Source organism: Ambystoma mexicanum, chromosome 13 (genome assembly GCF_040938575.1).
Source record: "Ambystoma mexicanum isolate Mex_15411 chromosome 13, UKY_AmexF1_1, whole genome shotgun sequence".
Taxonomy (NCBI): domain Eukaryota; kingdom Metazoa; phylum Chordata; class Amphibia; order Caudata; family Ambystomatidae; genus Ambystoma; species Ambystoma mexicanum.
Genome location: NC_090938.1, coordinates 281,555,766 through 281,582,250, shown reverse-complemented (window position 1 = coordinate 281,582,250; position 26,485 = coordinate 281,555,766).

Here is a 26,485-nt window from a genome sequence, read left to right as displayed (position 1 = left end):
AACAACCTTTGATCACGTTGATGAAATTAAGAACAGTTTTCCAAAGTTTACTTTTCCTTTTAAAATAAAGTTCACAAATCTTCAAAAGCTGATAGCTGTTTCTGTATGGCAATGGAGAATTTGAACACAGCTAAGGTTATTGACGTTTTTTTCCTGATTGCAGCATTTTCCACCATAAATCTTTTGATTTGTGTCGATACTTTGTGATGATGGGAATCATGAAAATGTCCCTTTGTGGCGATAAAGCTGGACAGACCATCATCAAATGATGCAGATTTTCTATTGACTCGTGATTTTTGCATAGTCTACAATTCAAAGGACCAGCTGCGTGGTTCCGAGGCCAGGTGGTTTCTCTTGTTTTGATTAAATTAAGCTGAAATCTAAAAAATTGGTCTCTGAAGTACCAGTGGGGAAACAATCTTAGATAGCTGGGTAAGGAATTTGGTATTTTATTGTCCTCCCATGGTTTGCCATATATTTTGCATGTTGACCATTCTTTTTCAGTCCTAAACCAATCAAAGGAGTAGAGCTTTTTTTTTACTTTGTCTGGGTTGTTGATCAGAGTATCAGCCTTCTCTCCTGTGATTTCTAGTAAGCTTCGGCAATCTGCTTGCCATAAGGTCAATATCTGATCTTGTTCTTCCATGAGCGCTTTTTTGAGGCATTTGAAACCGCCTTTAGGGTTTTCCTCTATGCATTTTCTGTAGAATGAGAGTGTCTTCCACTCTTCAATAGCTAGCATGGAGGTTAAACCCAGCTCTCTTCGTATTGCTTGTATTAGTGTGCCTTTGGGAAGGCGAAGTGTGTTTTTCCAAAAGTGGCCTTCTAGAGCTGCCAAATTTTTGTTTTTGAAGTTAAAAGAGGTTTCAGCACCATAAGTAAGAATCGGAACCACCTTGGCTTTGTAAAATTTGATTAATGGGATTAAGCTGGGAAACAAGCCGGTCAAGTGGCACAGCGAGTAGAGCGCTCGCTTTGACATCAGTGCAGAGCTTGCGAACGCAGGGTCGAATCCTAGCAGCGCCAAACTCAGCGTTTCATCCTTCCGAGGTCGATAAATGAGCACCACACACCGTGGGTAATAATAAGAAGCGCTCAGATACCTGAGGGTTCGTAGCGCTATATAAATGCTAAATTATTATTATTTTTTTTATTATTAAGCTGAAACCACAGTAACATCTCAAGATGATTTTTCCTAAACCTGTCAAGTTCATTGCTTTCTTTTTTAGTATTTGAAGCCGGGCAGCGTCGATACTACTTGAGTTGACACATACCCCTAGGTATAGAAAGGATTGCACAATGGGGATTTCCGTTCCCAATAGTGACCAACACATCGTTTTTGTTCGCAACTGGCCCTTTGAACACCAAGGGGGAAAAACTGCAGATTTTTTCGGATTGATTGTAAGTCTGTTCTTTTCCACATAGAGTTGTAAAGCATTTAACTGTCTTTGAAGACCTATTGGAGTCTGGTCTATAAGGACCACGTCATCGGCATATACTAGATGACTGACTTGGATATTTGCTATTGATGGAGGAAAGCATCTAATGTTGTTTGCTGCAGAATCTATGTCAGAGATGAAAAGATTAAATATTTCAGAGGCCATCGGGCAACCTTGCTTGACGCCTTTATTAGTTGGAATGGGCTCGGTTAATAGACCTGTTTTGTTCAACCGGACTCTGAGAGTGGTGTCTTGATGAAATTCTTTGATGGGGTCCATGATGGAAGCAGGACAACCCCATTTTCTCAATTTGGTCCATAGCCGTGGGCGTGAGATGCTATTGAACGCTTGTGTTAAGTCAATGAAGGCAATGTACATTTTTAAATCTTTCCTTCTCTCTGTACGACTTTTCAGCAGGTTTAGGATGAAGATGTTTAGTGCTGTCCCGATGCCTCGCACAAAGCCTGATTGCCATGGATCAAAATGACCAGAAGATGTTGCCCATGCCCGCAATGCTTGAAGTACGAGGGTACCAAAAACTTTGCCCATGGAGTCCAGCAATGCTATAGGGCGATAGTTAGCTGGAATTTGTCGATTGCCCTTTTTATGAATGGGTATGATTATCAATTCTTTCCATGAGATTGGTATCTTTTGGGTTGTTGTGATGTAATTGAATAGAATTGATAAAAGCTTGGCCCATTGATGTGAGTTTTCATTAAGGGTGGCATTGCTTATCCCGTCGGGTCTGTATGCATTTGATTTTGACAACTTCATGATTACATTCTCAATGGTGTCCACTGAAGTGTCTATTAAATTCCATTTCTCATTCTTTTGTGAAAATGATGTGTCATCATGTTCTTGGTTAAAAATTGTTTTGAAATGGGAGATCCAAGCTGCGGGAAGGATTGGTGTCGTTATCAACAAATTTTGATCTATCTGTCGCTGGTTTATCTGTCTCCACATGTCTGTAGTATTGGATGATCTGATGATGTGGAGCATTTTCTCCGTGTCATTGCGGTCTAATGCCCTTTTGTAACGACGTAACCAATTCCGATAATGCTGCTGAATTTGTTTCCTTTTGCTTATGGCTAGTACAGACTTATCTCGTTTTAAACTGTTTAAACTCTGCCTCAAGGATTTTTTTTGGGGGATGACTTGATGGTGGAAAGTGTGGTGATGTACAATTTGCTTCGGAGAAGACAGTTTTGGTTTTGTCTCGTATGTTCTGAACAAACTAAAATAGTTCAAAGGTTCTGTCCCTCCTGTCAAATGTAGATGATTCACTAGGCTGGTTAAGTTTCTGGTCACTGAGGGTAGTTTAGTGGGCGGAATTTTAATTCGTTTTTTTCCCATGTTGACTTCTACCATCATCATATTTGTAAAAGTTACATTATTGAAGATTGGTAGTAGTCTGACGGAAAGCAAATTGTGATCACTGTTGTCCATGTGTTGGACCATCATCTTATTTTCTGCAGAGATCAGTTCCAATGAAATATATATAGTCTATAATGTGGCCACCATTTAGATGTTTTCTGGTGATGTTGGCTGGTATATCTCCAATGGTGTTTCCGTTGAGTAAATTTAGTTTGTTCGCATTCATGATGGTATTCCAGTGATAGCCACTCTTTTCTGCCGGTGTTGCTGCGAAGATGTTTAGTGTTATGAGGCCTCTGGTTGCGTCCCAACATTTGGAGTTCAGATCACCATAGATAATGAACCATGGATCCACCCATTTTTGTTTGCAGTGCACTAGCCATTTTTCAATTTGATCTGGAAAGTTCAAACTTGCAATAGAGGCTGGGTTCCAATAAAGGTTTACGACAATAAGCGTTTTCCTTGTTTTTTTGTTGGCAATTTTGATGTATCCCACTATAATTTGAATTGAGGAAGTTGGCGTGATTTCCTTTGCTATTACAAAATCAAGCTGGTTGTTAATGAGGATAAGTAGGCCTGACGTCGGTCTACTAGTGTCTCCTTTGATTGCTGGATTGAGATGACTTGAATAGCCTTCAACTATGGGTGGAATACGCATCCAAGTCTCTTGAAAGCAAAATATATCATGAGTTTCGATTTGATTAGTTCCTGTTTGAAACAAATGAGTGAAGCCCCTTGTGTTCCATGATGCTATTGTAAGGGGCTTTAATGCTGATGAAGGCCCGTCCTATGGAATCTTCATTTTGTCAACCACTAACCCCAAGAGCCATTTCCAGTTCTCTTCTGTGGCAACCACTGGGGTCTTCGCATCATGTTTGTTGGATGATCTTTCCTGACTGTAGCCTTTCCTAGGTTGTGGCAACACTGAGTTTCTACGCCTGTTAGAGTTTCTACAATGGTTTGTATTGGCTCTATCTGACCTGTAGCGGTCCGAGTGGTGAGGCAGGTTCTTATGCCAGTAGTTTTTATAGCTATGTCGATCATGAGTATCGGTAGTGCTATACCTCATTATGTGGTTTCTAGAGGACCATTTGTTGTTGTGCCCATAAGCGGATTTTGATTCAGGTTTTGAGTTCAGCTCTGAAGAAGTATGAGTAGTTTTTGATGAACCATACACTGTTTTTGACTTGGTAAGATCAAAACCTAATGATCTTAATTGAGATATTTCTTTTTTCAAAGATTGTGTAATTAGAGGCGTCATCGGATAAATGAGCACTCGGTCCAGTGTGTTCTCTTCCGGAAATTCGAATCTCGCTAGATAATTAGATGTTAATGAGCGAAGAGATGGAAGATGGTGTAATAGTCTTATGACATTTGTGCGATTCATAATCAGCCCATCTTCTTTTGTACTCATTCTTTCAAGTAGGAGCCCATCTTCAAAAGGATTTGAATTAATACCAAGAGTTTGTGATTTGTGTGCCTCTTGATTTTTCGAGCCAGATGGTAGTTTGAGTGGTGAAATCTGGTAGATGTCTTCACTTGGTTCCACCCCAGAGTCATTATGCGTGTTATTTTGTTTAGTGGGGGTGGAAATTAGATCACCCTCTGCACCCGCGGATTGACTTGACTCCTTGTTCAAGACATTGTCTTTTTGCATGTTAAGGGCAGTTTTGTTAAATTTTGAAGTCTTTTGAGGTGGTAGGCTCAGTTCGTCGCATTTTGCACATACCTGGATGGATGCAGGGTTTGGCATGGGCTTCTCTATGTGCAGTCGGAGTGGCCCTTTTGGAGCTCTCTTCTGATCAGGCTTGTTGTTGAAATTTGAAGGTCCATCGTCCATGTTAGTATGGGCTGAGGAGACACTCACATTAGCCTCATTGTCTTCATCTAGATCTGCACTTGATAGGGTGCAACTATCAACGGAGTAGGTTGACAGGTTCATCAGATCTGATGATGATGCATCAATTTCATTGACAGTTTCTTCCTACACGCTATTTTCTTCCATATCTATTGTTTGAAGAGGTGTATCCTGTGAACTTGGGTGTCTGCAATTATTATTCGTGTTTTGTTGTGAGTCGTCAATAGGTTCCTCCGACACGCAACTCTTTTCCATGGTTGTTAGTTGAGAATGTTTTTCTTGTCGACTTTGTTTTCTACAACTGTCGTGCTTGTTATGTGTAGATTCCACATGAGTTTTTTCTGGTGATGTTTTTGTTTTTTGATTTGTCTGTGTTGTTGACGAATCAACATTTATTGCCACAAAAGCCTGCTTTTGTTTACTTTGATTTGCCAAGTGTGCTGAGTTAGTCTCAGGCAGTGTTTTGATCGTAAGTTGTGCCCTTGATTGCTTTTTAGTTAACACTTGCTTTGACTCAGGTATTTTCGTTTTGGAGTTTGGTTTGATTTTGGATGCCTTCGTTATGGATTTTGGTTTAGATGTCATTGCACCTTTTACAAAGATGGGACATATTTGTTGAGGTAAGTTATCACAAGGGATATGAACTGAGCCCGTACCAGCTACTGAGGCTACTCCCACTGTTCCTGCCCTATAGTGCATCCCATCATTGTCAGGAGTTGCATTAGTTTCCATTTCCAAAGTGGATGCAGAACCACTAGGCCCGGGGGCATTGGGCTTTTGGTGCAATACGGTCATTGATAATAAATGTTCTAAAATCTCAAAAGGATCTGTCAAATGGTGACTAGTTTTATTGGTACTGGGTTCAACTTCAATTGATTTGAATTGTCTAGATAGATGTCGATTTTCCTTATCTTTGATCACTGGATCAAGAATCGAATGGAGGAGAGCTGCCACTTTCGCTTGGCTCATGTCAAGATCCTTTGGATAGCTGTGATGAAGGCTTCAACTAATATAATTTTTGAAGTCATCATGGCTATGAATGTCTTCTGGTTTTTTAGTTGTTCTGCCATTTGCTCATGCAGCTTCATGAATAGTGCCATGACAGCGGTCATAGTTAATATTATGGTGAAGTTATTTTCCGAGGTAGCCTTTGATGGTGTGTCGTTCAGTGTGTCTTTTTCCGGTGCACTGACAGTTTGAGTGGCATTGTCCTGTCCTGAAGGCTCACTTTAGGTGCTGGTAGCTCGGTCGAGTCCTGACTTGAGACATCCCTTGGTTGGATGTTTGATTTTTGTAAGGAACTACCTTATGGAATTGAGGTTAAACAGTGAGTTGACTTTCGCAGTTTTTAATTGAAGTTGAAAACGCTTGAGCTCTATGAATGCATTTTACCAGTGGCACCCACAGGCAAGTCTTTCAGTCTGTGTTCTTAGGCTTACGATTTTGAGGCAGAGTCTAAAAGTTGTTGATCAGAGACTTCTGAGTCACCGGGTGGTGGAGCAGGAAAACAGGTAGAGTGGAAACGTTTATTGCTTGGGTGCCAGTGATCACAGTTCCAGTGTTCCATATAAAGAGATGGTAGGGCATATATAATTGCTTTCTTGGAAAGAGATAACATTGCTTAGTCATGCCCCCTCGTAACATCGAGTCAATAAGGCACCTGTGTCCATGAACTTCAGCTTGCAGTGACATCATGTCAAAACCAAATAACCGGTCATTATTGCCAGAAGGATCAATTTGAGCAGGTGTTGATGTGCTGGGATTAGCCACTTTCTCCGGAATATAAATGTGGACACACTCGAGGATCCTGGGTTGAATAAGAAGTAAGTGAGGTCTTTCCAGTTTTTGAAGCAATTTGTTAATCATTAATATGCACAGCAAATGCAGGCTGCGTGTCATTTTTTATCTTGTCCATCCTGGGTTTAGATGCTGGCATGATTTCAGGTTTGTTGCATAGGTCATTGACCTGGAAATCAATAGACAGAGTATCAGGAGGGGATAATGAGAATGTACTTATTGCTGACACATGTTGCCGAGTATCAGACTCGATGTTTTCTTGCAACTTATTTAAATGCATATGAGGTGAGTCGCAAGGTTCTCGTGGTGCGGCGGAGACAGCATGCTTGTTGTGCATGAAATTATTATTCCCCGTGTCTTCTTCGGTATTAGCAGGGAGAAGAACCGGTACAGTTATTGAATGCGAGGATGGGTCCATTGTGCAGTTACGAGGCGAGGACATGAGAGTTTGTGAGGGAACTGTCGGGTTGAACGGCTGCGCGGTCATGAGCGGTGATATAGTTTTGGCCGCAATAATTATGTGTATGTTGTTTAGCGGACATGGGGGCAATTTACAATTTGTGTTCAGCGCATCACTCACCTTCATTGCCTCTCCCATATCAGTGGCGGCAGAAGGGACTTCCGAGGTTGCTCCTATCAGGGTAGATCCCAAAGTAGTTTCCATGACACACAGAAATGCACAAGTGTGCAATTTAGAAGAATTTTATTCGGCAACAATGTTGTGGTTGGAGTGGTGAGGTGCCAGGAAGCGGGGCCGAGTTACGTGGGAAACTCGGGACAAGCTTCACGCAAGCCGAACACTTGGCCAAACACTCCACCTTGCTCCACTTGTGGCGAGTGTTTTGATGGCTTGGGCTCCTCCTCCAAGTAAGCAGAGTAGACAGACTCTGTGCACGTTCCAACAAAAAAGAAAAAACAGCAGTCGCCAGTCGTGGCCGCACTTGGCCAAACACTCTGCCACGCTCCGCTTGTGGCGAGTGTTTAGATGGCTTGGGCTCCTCCTCCAAGTATACAGAGTAGACAGACTCTGCACGTTCCAACAAAAAAGAAAAAAAAGCAGTCTCCAGTCGTGGCCACACTCGGCCAAACACTCCGCCATGCTCCGCTTGTGGTGAGTGTTTTGATGGCTTGGGCTCCTCCTCCAAGTAAGCAGAGTAGACAGACTCTGTGCATGTTCCAACAACAAAGAAAAAACAGCAGTCTCCAGTCGTGGCCAGACTCGGCCAAACACTCTGCCACGGTCCGCTTGTGGCGAGTGTTTTGATGGCTTGGGCACCTCCTCCAAGTAAGCAGAGTAGACAGACTCTGTGCACGTTCCAACAAAAAAGTCGGGCCGATCAGAATAGCCCGTAGCAGTATTCGATGCCAATATTCCTTTAGCGGCATCGTTGTTCCCTTAGCATCAACCTCAGAATGACCCACTATGTGTCTGTATTTGTAAGGTGAAATGATTATCGGAATTGCAGGTAGTGCATACATGGTTTTGCATTTTGTACAAGTTGCTGAAATGGAATGGATTCACAGTTAGGTATGGATGCATACACGAAGCGTTAATTCGGAAATTCTTCTTGTACTACATGCCTGCAAAGAGTGCATGCATGTTTCCACATGTATGAAATCTGGAAGATTTCATTTATAGGTATGTTTTTGTTTTCTAGTACTTGTAGTAAGTACATTAGGCATTCTTGTGGATCTTCTTGTGAGTTTATAGTGAATTTGACCATTCCAGCACAGTAGTCCAATTCCTGCCTTATTCCAGAAACACTGTAAGTGTTGTCAGGATTGTTGGTTGCATTTCTATGAAGGACTAACATTTTTAAACACAATTGGTCTGTACCGTGTAAGTAAATGTTGTCAATAATTGGTGGCAATTGGAATAGAATATTTATTGCTACATTTTCGTAGCAATTTACTCCAGTTGTATTAGAAAATGTGAATGGACCTGACAGTTCTGTGTCCAAGTCATTTGTTTGTAGTGTGCGTTGTTTCTTTGAAGAGGTAGTTGAGTTACTTTGAGCAGTACATTCTTCTTTGGTTGTAGTCCTTGATGAAGTATTAGCTTCTTTTACTTTCTTTGGAGGAATTGCTGTGAGAGCTTGCATAGTTTGAGTCTGAAGTAGTTTTCTTTTACAACATTCTGCTTTTTGTGGAACAGGATAGGTTTTTAGATGGGGTTGTAGAGTGAAGTCAGTCTATTGTATTCTAGAATGCAAGAAATATCAGCATTTACTATACTTGCATCAAAGTTGATTAGAAATAGTCTGTCAAGTGTATGTAAGCGTGATAGTGCTACATAGCTCATGCCTTCTTTAATGACTGTGCTACCAATATCTATCAATGCTTTATCTAGGGTAAGAACTTGTGATTTGTAAATCGTGACTGTGTATGCTAGAGTTAGAGAAAATTGTTCTATGCGTACATACATGTCTTTGAAAAGAAGGAAGCCGGCTGTGGAGCGTCCTATCCTTTTAAATTTAGATAGTTTGTCGAAGAGAAGATTGACAAACTGAATGTTGTTGTCACTTGGGTATGTTTGAAAGCCAACAACTGTACCAAGTGCTCCATTAACTAGTCCTTGGTCCATGTCAAGGTTACGTTTAAGCATTACTCTACAGTTTAAAGATAGTTTTAATATTTTCTCCAAACATTAAATTTTGAACAGCTTGCAAGAGTTGGCATCAAGGACATACAATTGACATTTGTGTGTGCTAATTGTTCCATGATATCAGTAGCACATGAGTTATGGCCATAGAGTGCATGGATGTGCCTGGTTTTTAATATAGATTGTGATTCTTGAGATAGTACACCAACTCTAATACTTTTTAAAATGTTGGGGTATGTGAGGTCTGCAGACTGACACATATTTTCAGTTAATTCTCTGTATTCGAAATGTGGCCAAAGGTTGACATTTCCTATGCTGCCAAGAGTTTTTACGGCACAGTTTGTGCCGTAAGGTTTTAAAAATAGGTTCACCTTTCGCTGGTGTTAATTGAAGAAGATCTCCGAAAACAATAATGTGTTTTCCCCCAAAGAGCTCTTCCTAGTCTGGTTTGAGGACCTCTTGTAATATGAGGCCAACATTAGGTAGGAGACCATGCTCACCTCATCTATTAGCAGCATTTTCATTGTTTGAAAAGTCTGTTCCTTTGCAGCTTCTGTAGAAAGTTTGTAATATTCTAATTTGTTTTGGTGTTCTACTGGAAAGAGTAGTAATTGGTGTAAAGTGACGCTGTCTGTATTGTAGGCAGCTAAACCTGTGGGGGCAGTTACAACAGCTGACTGTTTGTTGTCTGTCAATTGTTGGAAGAACTTGCTGATGATTTTGATTAAGAATATTTTGCCCTAACCAGCCTGACCACTCACGTATAGCAGTATAGGTTTGTAGTCTTGGCAGGTACAGTTTTTATTTTCATGTTGCACACCACCATGTTCAATTTGTTTTGTTACTTCTCGGAAAATGCTACACTGCTCATTGTTTAGTTGTGATTTCAGAACAGCAAAGTCTTCTGTAGATTGCTCATACTGACAGATGGTGTTTGCTACTTCTGCCATGGCTAATTCTGCCTCAAATGCTATTCGTGGCTGTCCAAGTAGTTCTTGGCTTCCTGTTACAGAAGGTTGACTACTGTCAGGAGTGTCCACATCTAGTTGGGCCTGGAGTATTTCTTCGTGTTGCTGTTCATTGTGCAACATTGTTTGGTACTGTGTAAAGTGTCTGTTATAGTGCTTTCATTTGCTTTGAAAGCGTCTTCATAGGAGTCATAGGTATCTAGTAACTCTTCTTCTTTTCTCCATGGTTTAGAAAGTTGTAGCAGGGACATGTAACATAAAATCAGGATGGGAGACCCACACTTTGGAGATTCAGTCACACAACTCCACCCCTTGCATACTTGTACACACCTGTTGTTGTGTTTTTTCCCTATGACAATACCCATGGACCAACTGAGGTCCTGGGCTGCATTCACTCTTGTGTTGTAAACCCTTGCTAACTGTGTATCCAAGAGATCTTGCACCATCAGAAGGCTTGCACCCTCCACACTCTTGAGGGTAGTACCTAGTGGTACACCTACATATCAAATGTACAACTGTCCGTCTGTCTGTTATCATGCTAACAATTGATATATTATATGTATCATCACCAAAATTCAGAGATTAAACTAAAATTATCCTGAATCTCAAAAGTGGGGTCCCCCATCCTGATTTTTTGTTTGAATATACGTTCAGCCTCCTGGGCATATCAGGACCTAGCCAGGCGCCCTGTATTATTACCTGCAGGGACATGTATCAATCAATCAATCAATCAAACAAGTTTATTCGGATGTATAAAAACAACCATTAAACAACAAATAAGCACAGTATTGCACAGTTCCAAATTACAAATTCATAAAAATTGCCTCTCCATAAAAATACAATCAATAAACATTTCCAAGGGCAGTGTACAAATACAATTGGCTATCAAATGGTTGCCTCAACAGGGGCTACATAAAAAAAATCATTGAGTGATGGATCATACAAAAAGCTATACACATACCTTATGTCCCATTACAGATGCTATTATGCTTTATTTACAGGCCTTCACCACCTTGCAATTTCAGAATACTATTTCTGAAGTACATCGCTCTTTTCAAGAACGTCAAAAGATGCCAAGCTGTAAAAACTGTTTCAGCGCTCAAAAGGAACACCAAAGCAGCCCTATGTGTACGGATCACCGTCTTCTTAAGGGCAGGAATCAAGGTCAGTTTGCGTATACCGACATACCCTGTACAAAAAAACAACAAATGAGAGAGATCCTCTCTACAGTGACCATAGACCGGGCAGCCCGCTGTGTCAGGAAAACCCCTCCACTTATAAGTGTTACCATTCAACCGAAGGCAATCAAACCGTGCCGTAGAGATCAACCACCTGTCCTTTTTCAACGTACTCCAAAGCAGATAAGGTTGGATTCCAGTTAAACAACTACTGCTGGCGTGCAATTCGCCATTTCTATGGCCATACTCTAGCATAATTCTTTTTCTTGCTTTAGCTTCACCCAACATGGCTTTGTAAACGATCCTCTCGCTCTTAGATATGAGTGAATCAGGCGGAAAGAGGGTACCTAGTTTGGCTTCCCCCAGAGATGAAAAGACATACGCTAGCCAGGGGATTTTTTTCCAGCCACTTTTGCCCAGCACAGTGCGTAAGATGGTTTGACACAGTGTGGCGTGCTCATTAGCCCACAGCCTGACCCAGAATAACAAAGGGGCCAGTGCCCACTGATCTTCCCAGGACTCCACACCCAACTCCCTGTGGACAGCTATTCCTGATGCACTGGACGGGAGCCCGAGCAGGTTTTTAAAGAATTTGCTCTCCTTACTCTGTATTTCCGCCACATACTGGAAACCCCAGATAGCTGCACCGTACAAAGTGGAGGCCACAGTTTGGGTGCCATAAATCTTGAGAATCACATCCAATGGCTGACCCCTACACTTTGACATAAACCGAGAAATACCACCAATCTGTTGTCTCATCTTGACAGATTGTTTGGCCACATGCTCTTTGCCATTTAAGGCCTCTGCAAACCGTATGCCAAGGTATTCAAAGGACTTAACTCTGGGAATAATCTCTCCTGCACAGAGCATGGGTTTCATAGGCACAGGAGGTTTTCTACCAACACACGCCATAACCGCAGATTTCTTAGTATTTATTTTTAGGCCCAGATTATCCATAAACGTGGAATAGGCATTAATTAAGACCTGTAGGGCCCCAGGTGTTCTTGCCAAAAGGACAATGTCGTCAGCATAGGCCAATACTGGGAACCCCCTACCACCCAAAACTAGACAGTCGGCCAGTTTAGCTATCAGGTCCTGTGAGAGGCCATTGATGTAAAGGCAGAACATGTAATACAGCTCTTTATGTTGAGGAGTTTTTAATGACAATTTGATATGATTAATTAAGCTGCGTTTGATAAGTTTCACTAAGCTGCCTTCACAATTTGCTACTCTGTATCTACCTTTCTTTTCATCTGGTTTAATATTATTTTTGTATGTGAAGTTTTGGGCTATGTAGTATAGAAACATGGTTTCCAAAGTTGTACTCCTGTTTGGGTAGTAGTCTTGTTTTTCAAAAGGTCTTGGCTTTTGGTATCATTTTTGGCTATTGCTTCTATGTCCTCATATGATTTGAAAACTCTTCTTCTAGATTTAGCAGGACCAAGACTTAGCCATACTATATTTTCAGATTTTCCATACAAGGCAGTACCGGTTAAACGGCCTGCAGCTTCATAGCTGGCACTTTCTCTATGAGAGAGCATTTTTCTGCCTAAGCTGTAGAATTCCTGTGATAGTGTTTTGTAAGATGATATGTCATCCCAGAGGTCCTGAAGCTGTGTTTTCTCTGCTTTGGTCAAGTAGGCTCTGGCATATCGTGCAAGTGCAGTGGAATTGTCTGCAATGTACTGCACATCTATGTTTGCATTCCATAGGAGGGCAATGATTGCATTGTAATCATTGATGTATTTTGATTCGTCTGTTCTTTTTATGTAATATGTGTTCTTAGGTGATTTACATTTGACACTATGGGCCTCATTACACGGTAGGCGGTGCACCTTGGTCTATGCCGGTAAAATACCGGCAGCGCCTTGGTGGAAAGGGGAATTACCGTCCTATTCCAAGGTTGGCGGGGCGGTAATTCCCCCTTCCAAAATTGCCCTTCCCCATTCCCATTTTTGCCCCATAGGGCATAATGGGAATGGGGAAGGTGCTAATTACGGTATCGCAAATTTGCGGTGCCGTAATTAGCACCAAGGTCCCTTAGCGGGTTGGTTTTTAACGCCTGCTAAAAGCAGGCGTTAAAGTACCAACCCGCTAAGGGACCTCGTAGTAAGGCGGTAAGGGTTAACGGTCACCGGTACCATTACCGGTGACCGTTAACCCTTACCGCCTACCGTGTAATGAAGCCCTATGTCTAACTGAAGACATGAAGTTGTTTACTTGACCTTTTGTTCAAACTGGTCTAGGGAAACCAAAGCAGCATTTGGTGTAGTATTTCCCTTTGTTTTCATATTTGCGAGGACAATATTTCCCACATTTGCGTTTTTGGAATTGTAAAATGTGTGCATGAAGGTCACTATGTGTTATTTGTGAAGGGATTTCAACAGTGACATCACTGTCCTGATCATATTTAGGAGCATCTTTAATCCGCAAAAGCATGTGTGGTGCTCCTCTGGCTTGGTATTCTTTTCTCCAAAAGAAGTGTTGCACTTCTCTGTGGGGAGGAACAGTTTTATTACAAATGAAGTGTAGCATAGCAATGAAGCAATGATGGCAATATCTTGATACATTTACAGGATCTAGAGAGCAGAGTTCTCCTGGTGTTTTTATATCTATGTTTGTTTTGTTTTTGTTTGCTATGCGTAGGAAATCATGTAAATATTCCCATGCATATTCTGCACAACTTAATGTCATAAACCAAGTGGGTGGGCCAAGGTTTCTTATCATACAGCGTACATCTCTGTGATGTCAGAACCAGTATTCTTTTGTACCACGCATGTTTGCTAAAAGATTTGTAATGCTTGACTGTAAAATCTCATCTTTTTCTTGCACCTTTTGTAGTAATTCCGCAGATGACATATTTTGAAAATGGGTACCTGATTTCAATGTGTGTGCAACTCTGTAGCATAGAGTTGCTAGTTCACTTTCAAAGAGAAGATGGAATATGTATTCACGTTTTGTCTGAATCTGGGGTCTTCCGAATACCTTCATAAAGAGCGGTATTCTGATGCTGTTGTTTGTGTGGGTCTATCATCGTACCTTCCTTGCTTTTCCAGTGGGAAAGAGTAGAGGAAAGGCACGTGCTTCTATACTTCTTTCTCATATGCTGATTGGAGATCCTTTGGCTTGTCACATTTGGTACGTTTCCAGTGCATCATCTATGGTGTCTTTAGAGTGTAGTGGGTGAATTGTGAAATGGTCTAAAATATTGGATTCTGAGCAGGATCTAGAAGTTGAAATTGACCAGTTTCTGATGACTCTTGAATTATTTCAGTGGTTTCCCTCAGGTTTTCTTCAATATTAATTTCTCTGTAGTATTCATTGTTGTCTTTTAGATATTGCAGGGCTTGTCTAACTTTATGTAAGTCCACAAGTTGTTGCCAAATTGCTTTGTCTTTTGTAGTTACGCCATTTACTAAGATAATTAAAGATTGATCTATTGGACGTTGCACTTCCAGAGTGTATACATTTTCTTTGAGATCTAATGGCAAATAAACTACTTTGCCACAAATGCCTTTCACTAATTCAGAGGGAGGTAGTTTTGCTGTTTTTGGTTGAAGGCATATTATTGCCTGAAATGGGTGCACTGTTTGAATTATGATGCTCCCATATAAGTTGAGTTGTTGCAGGGGTTTTGGTAATGGGAATATTTCCAAGTTATTCGTGATAGCATGTGAAGGTGTTTGGTTGTTGTCAAGTTTTGCAGTGCAGTAACTTCAAAGTATTAAGGGGTCAGTAATTTCGTATTTGTTTTCTGCTATAAGATAGAGAGCTAATTGGAACCATTTGGAATCTTCATTGTCTTCTATTTTGTACGTTATGTCTACAGTTTTTGTGCTATTTTCATAAAAGGTCCTGTGGCAACACACACACAAATGGTTTGATACTTCAGCAGATGTATTTTTAAACTTTAGTATTTCTTTTTTGTATGTGTGTAATTGAAGGTTGCCATCTGTACAGTTGTTGCTAGTCTGTTGTAAACCTCTTGCATTTTGTAAGTGGCTTTAAGTTCAAAAATATTTACTCTGGATATGCTCTATTTCTTCGAGTAGTTGTTTGGCTGTACCACGTAGAAGATTGTTATTAAAATTGGCCAGTGCTAAAGCAGGACTTTTGGCATAGTACAGTTTATGGATCAGATTTCTTATAGTTGAATGATGTGTTGATATCATTTTGATATGATGGAAGGTGCTTTGTAAATAGGTCCAGAAATGCAGGCTAATGTATGTCCTTGTAGTCCTGCGTATTTGCGCACTGGACAGGGGTACATATTTTGTAGTAGTTTCATTTTGAATTTGTCTTTGCCTTTCATATACTGATTGAGGAACTGGCATACAGATATGAAAGATTTTCTGGCAATGTTACACGTTGATGTGCACGGCCATTTGTAGACTGGACGTATTGGTTCAGTGGAATGGACAGTTGATACTGAGTTTTCTGGGGATATTTTTGTGAGCAGTGTTTCTTGTTCCATAATGGTATTATTACGTTTTTCATACCCTCGTCCACTGCTATGTATGGCAATTGGGTTCATTTGCTTTGTTTGTATGCTTCTTCATTGAAATATGGTTCTGTGCTCGTGGTATGACTCCATTCACCTCCACAGATGTTTGTGAAGCTATCTTTGTTGATATTCCGTTTATTGAGAAGTCTTTTTTGTAGTTTAGTACTTAGTTTTGTTAGTGGTTTCATTCTGTTTAAAACTAAAATAAATGATTTTCTTTTTAGAAGGATTGCACTGTCTATGAGAGCTTGTATGATTAATTTTCTATGGTAGGTTTTAAGGGTTGTGCGTGATTTCGCTCCTGTTTTTATAAGGTTCTGAAGGACTCTGTGGCGGAACATTTTTTGTAAAATATTTTTTTTGTTTTGCTTACTTGCCGCTACATCAAGATTTATAGGTTCAGTGTTAGCACTAGTGGTTGCTGCAGTCTTTTTAATCCCTTTCTTTTTCGTTTATCATTTTGAAAGAGGAGGCAAAGTTTCTGTACTTGTTTTGTTTCACTTAATGACTGTATTAGCTGTTTTGTTTGAACTTTTTGTGCAAATTCACCTAGAGGTGTATGCTTATTTTGGAGAGTTTTAGTTTGATTGCATTTACTTTAGCATTGCTTTCTATGGAGTTGGTTTTTACTAAGCATTATTTGGGCTCTGTTGGAGAAAAAAAAGTGTGGGTTGGTTGCAGTGTATGTGTGCTTTGTGCATGAGTGTCTGAGTATGATGGTAAGGATGTAGGTAATGGCGTGTGATTGTGCAATGGACAGCTACATCAGGTTGGGAAGGCTATTCTTGTATTTGTGTGTTACTATACTGGGCTTCAGATTACAATACAAAGTATGTAGCTGGTGAGGGGAAGCAACAATACTGAATCTACTGTTGCAGGGTTAATACAATTGTTTGTTCTAGAATACTAGAATTCTACAGTGTTTAAGTAACACTTAGAGCATTATGGCAGTATTGCACTAACTTTTTTGAGAATGTTTCTTCTGAGTTCTCGTTCGTACTTCAGACGCTGCTGCTTTTCAGGGGAGTGGACTTCACTGCAAATGTGAAAGAAAGAAGTTAGTAAATATGTGTGTTAATAGCACTGTTGTTAATGTAGACATGGATTTCTTCGTTTTTGCAGTAGAAGTGCTTTCTGATAACTGTGCATAGCATGTACATGCACTTTCCTTTGCCTAGGTGCATTCTGTATATTTCATTTAGAATCTGTTAGGTGAATGTGCTTTAGAAATGAGTGCAATAGTAAGCGCACAGAGCACACTTGGCTTCTTAAGGCGGTGTTATTGGATGTTAGGAGATAGAAGAAATAATCGCATGCTTTGTTTGCTATTTTTGTAGGGCAAATGTCAGGAACTGTATGGAAAAGTATGCAATGTATGCAATAAAGCAGAAGAATTTGATGGAGTCAGCAGCTTGTTACTCAGTAGGTGATTACCAAAGTACTGGGTGATTCTGTGGTGCCTGGAGATGGGAGAGTCTGAAATAAAGTAAGGGTTGCAAGGAAGGATCTGGTGCTTGTGTTGCAGACTGAAGGGGAGGGGGAGATGTTGTATGTCTTGCTTTGCAACACTGTACATAGTTGTAGATGATGTTATATACATGACTGCACCTGTGCATAGTTGAATGCTGTTGTAAATTCTAGAACAGAATGGGCAACCAGCTGGAATGACAGAGCTGTCAAGATTGGGAGAACAGTTGTAGAGGCAGTGGTGTTGTTTCAGCTGGGAGCCTTTCAAATGATATTGGCTATCTGTGTGCATAAATAAAGATGCATGTACTCATCATGGCTGCGTGTCATTTTATAACACACTAGAAAGAGTTTTTTCATAATTATACTGTTATTTCTCCCATCTTTTAACATGAAATGGCACTTTGTTAGATAGCTGTGTGTGTTGTGTCTGATTGCTAATATAATCATTTGTAAAGGAAGTTGAAATGATAGAATGTATGTTAAATGCAGAATGTATAGAAAGGAAATTGTATGTACATTTTATGCACTATAATGCATTAAATGCTATTATGGTTCAAATGTGGATAAATAGGTGGCAGTGGTTACACAAATGAGAATGAAGAAAATAACAGTTTGCACATTGCAGTTAATAATATGTGTAAATAGAAATTTGGAGAGCAGACAACTTTTGCAAATGAAACTTGATCATAGCAGATGGGAAAAAATGACAGTAAGCTTGTTTTACAGGTTATACAGGGTACGTGGCAGTTACTCTCTTTAAATGCATTTATACAAGAGATGAAAATGTACTGTGCAGAAAATATTCATACCTGTACTTTGTATTCATGCATGTGGATGTGCATGAATCTGCAAGTAGAAATGTGGGAGAGTTTACTAGTAGTTGCTGTAGGTGCTTTGCAGTCACAGCCCAATTGCATTCAGAGTGATCAACAGTACATCTAAAGTGCTCAATTATGGCGATGGAGTTAGATGTAGAGTTCTTGGATGTGATTGGTGGATGGTTATGTGACTGCTTAACAGTAGCCAATGAGGGAATGGTGCAGAGAGTGAAGTGGAAAGGGTAGAAGGGCTGCCCCAGTGTTACGCGGCAGGGTGTGTCATATCTGGGGTTTCTCAGCAAATCCAGCATGGAAAGGGGACTGTAGGGATTAGCCAATGAGATGTTGAGGTTCTGCTTTGTAGTGAGAGAGGCTGTGTGTAGTGAAGATGTCAGAGGTGGAGAAAGTCAGGGTGTTGGTGCTTGGAGATATGTTTGTAAATGGTTTGGAGCAGTATGCAAAATGTAGGAATATGGGAAACAATTTTGATGTAAAAGGAGTGGAGGTGGTGTGGAGCACTGTGCCTGGTTTCAATTTGCAAGCAATAGTAGAAGATTGTCAAGATATGGCTAGGGTTAACAGTCCACATGTGGTTGTCCTGCACTGTTGTGCTTTGCGTTTGGGTTATGTCAGTGCCCCTACTTTGTTGGAAGATCTGCAAAACTTGGTTCAGATAGTAATGAAACTACTTCCAAATGCCAAGATATTTTTTTCTGGTTTGATACCTAGGGCAATATGGGACAATAGTGCAGTTTTTTGTCCTCAGCTAAATGTTGCTAGGTGGTTAATCAACCGAGGCATGTTTGTTTTTATGACTAGAGCTGGCATGTTCTTTTGCAACAATGACACCATTGACTCTGGTAATGTTGATTACTTTAAAGAAGATGGCATGTCTTTATCTTTAAGCTAATGTGAAGATTTTTGGAGGAAAATAAGGGAAACAAACAAGACAAAATACAAAATAAAAGGTGTTCTTGAAGCATCTGCAAAAAAAAGGCTCTTTTCAGAGCCAACCTCAAAGGGGAAATGGGGCAGACTATTTAAATTTTAATTCCCCATGCTCAGATTTTACGAATTGTCCGCGGACACCGCGGTTGTCCGCGGACAGTGCGTATTACATACAGGATTTTTGAGGTTGAGAGGCATGCAAATGACACTTAGCAGAGCAAGGGATTGGTCAGTAGGGTTTACTGGGTGTGATGTGTGAGCAGAGACTTTTTCAGAAAGTCTTTTTCCAGAGAGGAGAGCAGATAGCCATGGCAGTGTGTTTTAGAAAGCAGATTGTCTGGATTTTGCGAGATTCATGGATAAATTAGTTGGAGGTGCATGCAGATTGCTGTGGAGTGGTTGTACATCTTGGATTCCCTCATGTGGAAGTGCTTATGATGGTGCTTATGCACGAATTTCGAGCAACAGTTCGCCCTTGCAATCCAAGTAACGAGTAAGTGTACTCTAGTTGTGATGTCACTTAGGCCCCTACCATTTCATGGTTGACTCCTATATTGTCATAACTTTGATTTATCAATGCCAAATGAATGTAGTCTTGCAATTCTATACATCACTCGTAATTTGGGGAAATCACAGTGGTCTCCTTATGTTTATTTCATGTACAGCCATGAAACGATCTTTTTTTGTGTCCCAAATGTAATGGAATGCATAGTCATTCAATATTCTACAGTGTCTAAGTAACATGTGTACTGGTAACAATGCCATTGGATACTAGATTTATCATTGTCAACTAAGGTTTAATACACTTATCTTGTTCATTTAAAAACAGTTTATATCTTTCTCTTTCACAGGTGGTACAGGCTGGTGGCCTATTGTTCGTTTACATGGTGGCTTCATGGGAGGCTTGGACACTGCGTTCGATGAGTAATACCCACCTGTGTCGTTGGTGCCATTAGAGAAACATTCCCCAGTGACAGCGGTCAGTACAGGGGATTTTCCCTAACTGTGCTGCAACCAGAACTTTATAATGTATAGTACATTTGTTCCATCAAAATCAGCAACAAAATAAAGCACAACGGAACTTTCATCAATGGCTGTTTCAATTTTTCAGTGAATCAAGTGTGTCTCCATTCAGCAGTGTTCCGGCCCTTGCCGCATTGTGTGATTGTGTCTCTGACTCTGTCATTCTTTCAAAATAAGAATGTATTGATTTAAATCTTCCACTGAGATCACTGTCCTGTGTGTGTCAGGGCCAAACCATGACTTGTAGTTGTTCTTCCATCTCAACAAATGTTCCCTGCTGCTGGAAAATGACTGCTTGTTGAATCGTGTGCCCCTCCAAAGCTATTCTTTTCATGTACCAGATGTGTGATCCTTCCTTGCTGACCACCCCAGAGTTCCTCCCAATAAAACAAGACCCCAGTCACAGTATATTCTTTCCTAAACTAACATGTGTCACTCCACCCCTTTTCTAGCTCTGGTGTGCCAGACCTGTCAGCTATTAATTCCAACCCCCGCTGGTTGCCTCAGGGGCAAGACCCCCACACCCTTCACTTCGCTAGTGACCCAAAGTGGGATAGTACAAACACACGTGTGCAACTTATAGGCCTCTAATATATAACTGCGGCCATGGGTTCAGGGGACCACAGCGTGGCCGGAGGGGGTTGCAGCAGGGCTTGCTTGGACATTCTCGTACATGCACATTTTGTCAGGGCCCGAGACTTGCTCCTTGCGAATAATGTTTACGTGATTTGCTGTGTGAACAGAAGATGGGCTGAGCTGACAGGTGTGTGGGCTGGCTGTGGTAGTCGCTGGGATAGTGCGAAGTTCTCCAGAGGAACACAGTAAATCACTAGACATTTTGCACGCCATTGGTGAATGGCAGCAAACAATTCATATGTTTTTCAAAAATATTTCTAATGCCACTATGGTCTAAAGGGCTATTGGCTCCCATTCTGAGTGAAGGTCAGAGGCTTTGAATTTTTGCTTGCGAGCTGAACAAACCCACGCATAGTACACAGTATAAGTTCAATAGTTTTTCGACCTTGAAAGAAAGGGAGGATTCCAAAAGGAATGAATGAAGGGAGGGGTGTAAAACCGTCAAATATGATACGGTTCACAATTCCAAAACTGGACAAAGGTACATGTAATTTCATTTTATGAAAATTCGTTGACCTGAACAGAGTTTCTGCGTTATGATGAGACAATGGAAATGCCGAATATTATGTAAGTTTTACTTTCGACGATTTTATAGACCAACGAGTCAACTTATCATTCGCCGACCATTATTGCTGGGTTACATTGTACTCGGTTGTTCTATGTGGCATATTGCAACGACACGCAAATACAACCTGTGTGTGTACTTGTCATTGTCCCGGGCACATGGGCATTCCAGCATCGAGATGCATGTAGTCCGCCACTGGGTTCCCCCAAGTTCCACAAACGCCTAATTCAGCGCTAATATTTAATAAACTTTCTGTCTATGTGTTCTTCTTGCACTTAGCTTGCTCCCTGATTGTAGCGTCAGCCTCCGCATCCCATTTTGAGCTAAACATACTCCATAGGACTAACCTCTGAAGCAAATTGTGGACTACTTTCCACGTTGTTTTCTCTGTGTTTCCATTGTTTCATGTCTGTGTTCATCATTAGTTTTAAAACGGGGCCGAATTAATGAGTAAAATGATAAATTGTAATAAAGATCGGCTTCTGAGACACATTTCTGCTATGATTTTCAAACAGCTACATCCTGCCTTTCTGCGATTGTCATCGATTCCAGATACCAACTGATGGGTTTTTTAACCGGCAGCTGCAGATGCACATGAATGGCTGGATCACAATGATGCTTTTTTGGGATGATCGCCACGGGCCGATATGCCCTTACACGGTACCAACGATAAGGAGCAACCTGACATCGTTTACGGTGGCCTAGCGCCAAGCTTATGCCAAAGCCTTGTGATTGATGGTGCGTCCAATGCGCTTCTTGTACCCAAAAGAAACACTGCACAATAAACGTTTGTGGATCGAGAACAAAGAAATAAAATACCCATTTGCTTCAATATGGTAATCACCGGATGTTCTCAGAGCGTTTATTGTGAAATGAAAGTACTTTACAAATTGTACAGTTTTGCTGTTTCCTTTAAAAGTATAGTTTTATATTCAAAATTGGGACGCACTGTGTTTTGAGATGATGTGTGTTGATATTCCGGGTTCTGCGTCAACTAACGTTAACACGTAGGTGATGACTTTGTGAATTTGGCTACACTGCCCAGTAGCGTCCTGGAGATAGGCAGAGAATAGCACTAGGTTTGGTGATGTCTCCCTCAGGTGCGGGGCATATGAATTAGTGCTGCCAGGGCAGTCCACTTTGGGCGATGCAGCACTGGATAAGATTATCACAAGATGGCCGCGCCCTGATTTTGCATGTGTAAAAAAGAGGAAAACTACGGTAAGGTGCATAGGAAATGTTTGTATGATCGATCAACATATGCTTAAAAACACATGCCCGAACCGTCGGGACAATAATATTCATGAGTGCACTATTCCTTTAATAGATCTATTTTTGGCTCAATTCGCTGCAGTTGATTTTCTAAGGTCTCTGTTTCTGTATTATTTTTAATGTCTGTATGGTCTGTTAAAAAAATAAAAATGTTGGTGGCGTGAGTTATAGTTGCTTAGCTTACCATAACTGGTGAATTTCTGCGGTTTTCCGGTTTTACTTGAACCATAACATCCCTTTAACAAAGTTTTTTTCACTGAATTGCATAGGTTTTTAGTAGCGCAACTTAACCATAACGTCCCTTAACAAAGTTTTTTTAGTGATCTATATATATGTGTATAGAATCTAGATGTTCCACATCATATTTTAGCAAACTAGGACCCCATGAGCAAAAAGGGCTGAAAGTGTGGTGCAGCAAAGAAAGACGGCTGAAGATAGAGGAAGAATCGAGAAAGCTTCTCTGGCCCAATGTCAAGGGTTGAGGCAGCCAAGAACTTGGTTATCTATTTGAGAAGATACAATGACTGTGAGAAGCGAGGCAAGCTTCTGTTGAGGTGCAATGGAAAAACACTATGAGTGCCAAGTCTTATTCATTTAATAGTTTTAAATATGAAAGAGTAGCTGAAACACGGTCTCCTGACACATGGGGTAGATGAAAATAGACTTTGGGCAAACTACATCAAGGTTGAAGATAAGAACGTGCTTGTACTCCCTTTTATTCCCAGGCACAGTGATTCTTTGCAAGGGCGGGTTCAAAGACAATTTGAAAGGCAGACAGCAGGAGTGATGATGGATGATGGGCTAATTCAGGTGGGAAGGCATGGTCAAGTCCACTCACAAGCAGCTGGGGTGCCAGCTCGCGTGCTGCTAACAAGTGGAATATTCCAGAAGGGAAAGAGAAAAGTGAGTCAAAGCTACCCTAACCAAAAGCGTGACATAGGGTCCCCAGGTTTGCAGTGGAGCTAGCTGACTATTAGCGCAATAGACAAAAACACACCTGAGGCTACAGGAATGGCAACAAAGGGTTTTTTGAATTTACACTAACATAGAACAAAATAATTTTACAAACTGCGCCGTGGTGCTAAAGATATGCATCATTAAGCACATTTTGGTCTGCATATTTGTGAGTTAGTAGGCAGAGTGACAAACAGTGTTTATTTCATGTATTGTATTAGATGGCAATACATTTAACATTATCGACACACAATTTTGTGTTTCTGGTTCGGTAAAGATAGCTGGAAGCAGTGGCTGTGAAAATTGGGACAGCGCTGCTTAAGGGGACCGAACGGTCTTCAGGATAGTTTGTTCAGGTCGGGTCGATGTTAAGAGAAGTGCCTCCACCTACAAACGATAGGGGACTAGTTAAGAGAGTGATGTCTGTTTTCTTTTTAAAACTGCAAACGTGAGGAACTACCATGTACAGGTAAGTATGCGCCTTGGTCGTGGTCTTGGTGATCCAGCAAGTGATTTTAACTTGAAGGCTGTCTGCAAACGTCAGAGGCCTGGAGCTAAGTGATGAAGAAATATATTTAGGGCATGGCAGGTGGCCACAATGCTAGAATAAAATTAAAATTACTTTAATAATGCTGTTGTGGTGGAAAAGAGGTGGATACTCTGCTGCTAGAGTCTTCTTTGAGTGCAGTCCAGATGGTTTAGGTGCCTGTGGTGCAGGAGGTGCTGGTGGTGGGTACAGATGGATTAGCGGTCAAAAAAAGGCAGTGGGATCCATGCACGGTGAAGTCAGAAGCTATAAATAGAAGTAGGAAGTGAAGATAGGGTTGTTTGTATAAACCTGTGGCAATTTAGGTAAATGTGTACTGAGCTTGTCTATTGGTGTCTGGCGGCAACAATTGTGAAGTTAAAAAGCTAGGAATAGAAGTGCCGATGGGGTTGTTTATTCAACCCATGGCAATGTGGGTGAATTGTAAAATTACTGACATGCACTGAGCTATTGGTGTCTGGCGGCAACAATTACGAGATAGTGACAGGTGACCCATGTGGGTGAATGCTGAACTACAGCATAAATCAAGATCACGTTCCCGTGCGGGATGTAATTACATGAGAAAAATTACCTGATCCATGTAGGACAGAGGTGGACGACGGTGGCAGCTCTTCAGCACAGTGAAAAATGAGCTGTGTCACTGTTAGAGTGTAGTGCGCATGTGTTGTATTAAATGCGCGGTCTGTGTTTCGAGCGCGCATGTCAGGAAAAGCGATTCAAATGATGCGCATGTCAAAAGGAGAGCAGTGTCCAATCCCGAGATATGAGTGTGGTTCTAATGAGAATCACGTCACGTAGTGAATGTCTGCATCTTGCAGAAAACATATGGCTTAACTGAAAATGTCATGAACTAGTGAAAAAAGCATTTGCTAAATACATTCTGTTTCAAAAAATATACATAATAATTTGAAGAAGCATTAAAAACCAATGTCACAATGTCTAAAATCATGCTGGTGCATGTAAGTGGAACAATTTAGTGATTTTATAAACTGTCTATGGCCCAATGTCATAAAAGTATAAAGATAAACAGTTACATAAACTAGACCAAAAGCACCTGCCTGTTTAGTGGTCAAGACTTGATGGTGCATGTGGGTGCGTATAGTTAACGCTTGCATGGAGCAATACTGTTTTAGACAACATATTCAGCATGACAAAAGCTAATTTCACCTGCTTGTTAGATGGGTTAGACATAATAATGCAAGTGAGCACACATTGTGGCAACAAAAAACTTTCAGAATGGCAACAAAAAACGTATCTCTATGTCAAAAAAGAAACTCTTAACTAGAGAGCGAGGTGACACAACAGCGTGGTGAGCTCAATGTTGAGGGGACACCCGAAAGGCAGTATGACCAGGCCTTTTCTCAGTTTAATGTCCAGTCTGGTCTGATGGGATAGGTATTTAAGGAACATTATTTGTTGAAGAAAAGGTTCCATTCAATTGAAATATTTAGACCTTGTCTGACAGAATCTAAATGATAGGTCCATTTCTGTTCGCGCTTGCATAAGGCTAGGTCTCTGTCACCTCTGAGGAATGGGTTGCCCACTGTTTGTAGTATTGCCCAAAAAATGTTGTTGTGGGTGTGATTCTTCACTTTGAAATGTGCCACCAATGGTTTATCTTCAACTTGGTTACGCACACAAGACCGGTGTTCACAAATACGTTGCTTTATTTCTCTTTTGCACCTTCCCACATAGATGGGATCACAGGGGCATTTGATTATGTAAACTGACTATTTGGTTCTACAATTGGTGAAAGAGTTGAGAGTCCAGGGATTTCCTTTTAGATCAATGGTTTTGAGGTTGGCTGTCAAGGGACAGTCGGAACAAGAGCCACACTTAAAATGTCCTTTGACTGCAGGGATTTGCCATAGCGTTGTTTGTTGATGGCTTGATGCGTCGACTTCTGTGTATGTGTGCACAAGATGGTCTTTCAGGTTCCGACTCCATTTGAAAGCAAACCAGGGTTTCTCTGGGCGGAAGGAATCAGTTTGTAGTTTGTCCCAATGTCTGAGGATCACTTTTCTGATGGAGTTACTCAGTGGGGTGAAGGCAGTCACGCAGGTCATCTTGGTTGTAGATTGATCTCTTTTACTTGGCCTTAAACAGGACTCTTGACTTGTGTTTTTCCCACGTTTGCGGGCTTGGCGAATTATGTGTTTAGGGTAGCCTCTTTCTTTTAGCCGGATGGCTAGTTTTTTGCTTTTTGATGCATTCTCACAGGGGGTGGAACAGTTTCTCCTTATTCGTAGAAATTGACCATATGTGAGATTCATCTTGAGTCCTGAAGGGTGAGAACTTGAGTATTCTAGCAGGGTATTTTTAGATGTTGGTTTCCGGTAGAGTATAGTGCCTAAAGAGTTGTCTTGATTTTGTAAATTTCCTGGTCTAGAAAATGTATGTGGATTTTACTGTGGTCGATGGTGAATTTTATGCAGTTATTCTGTGAATTAAGCTATTGAAGGAAAGAGAGTAGATCAACTTCTGTCCCTTTCCAAATCATGAACACATCATCTATATATCTTAGCCAGCTTC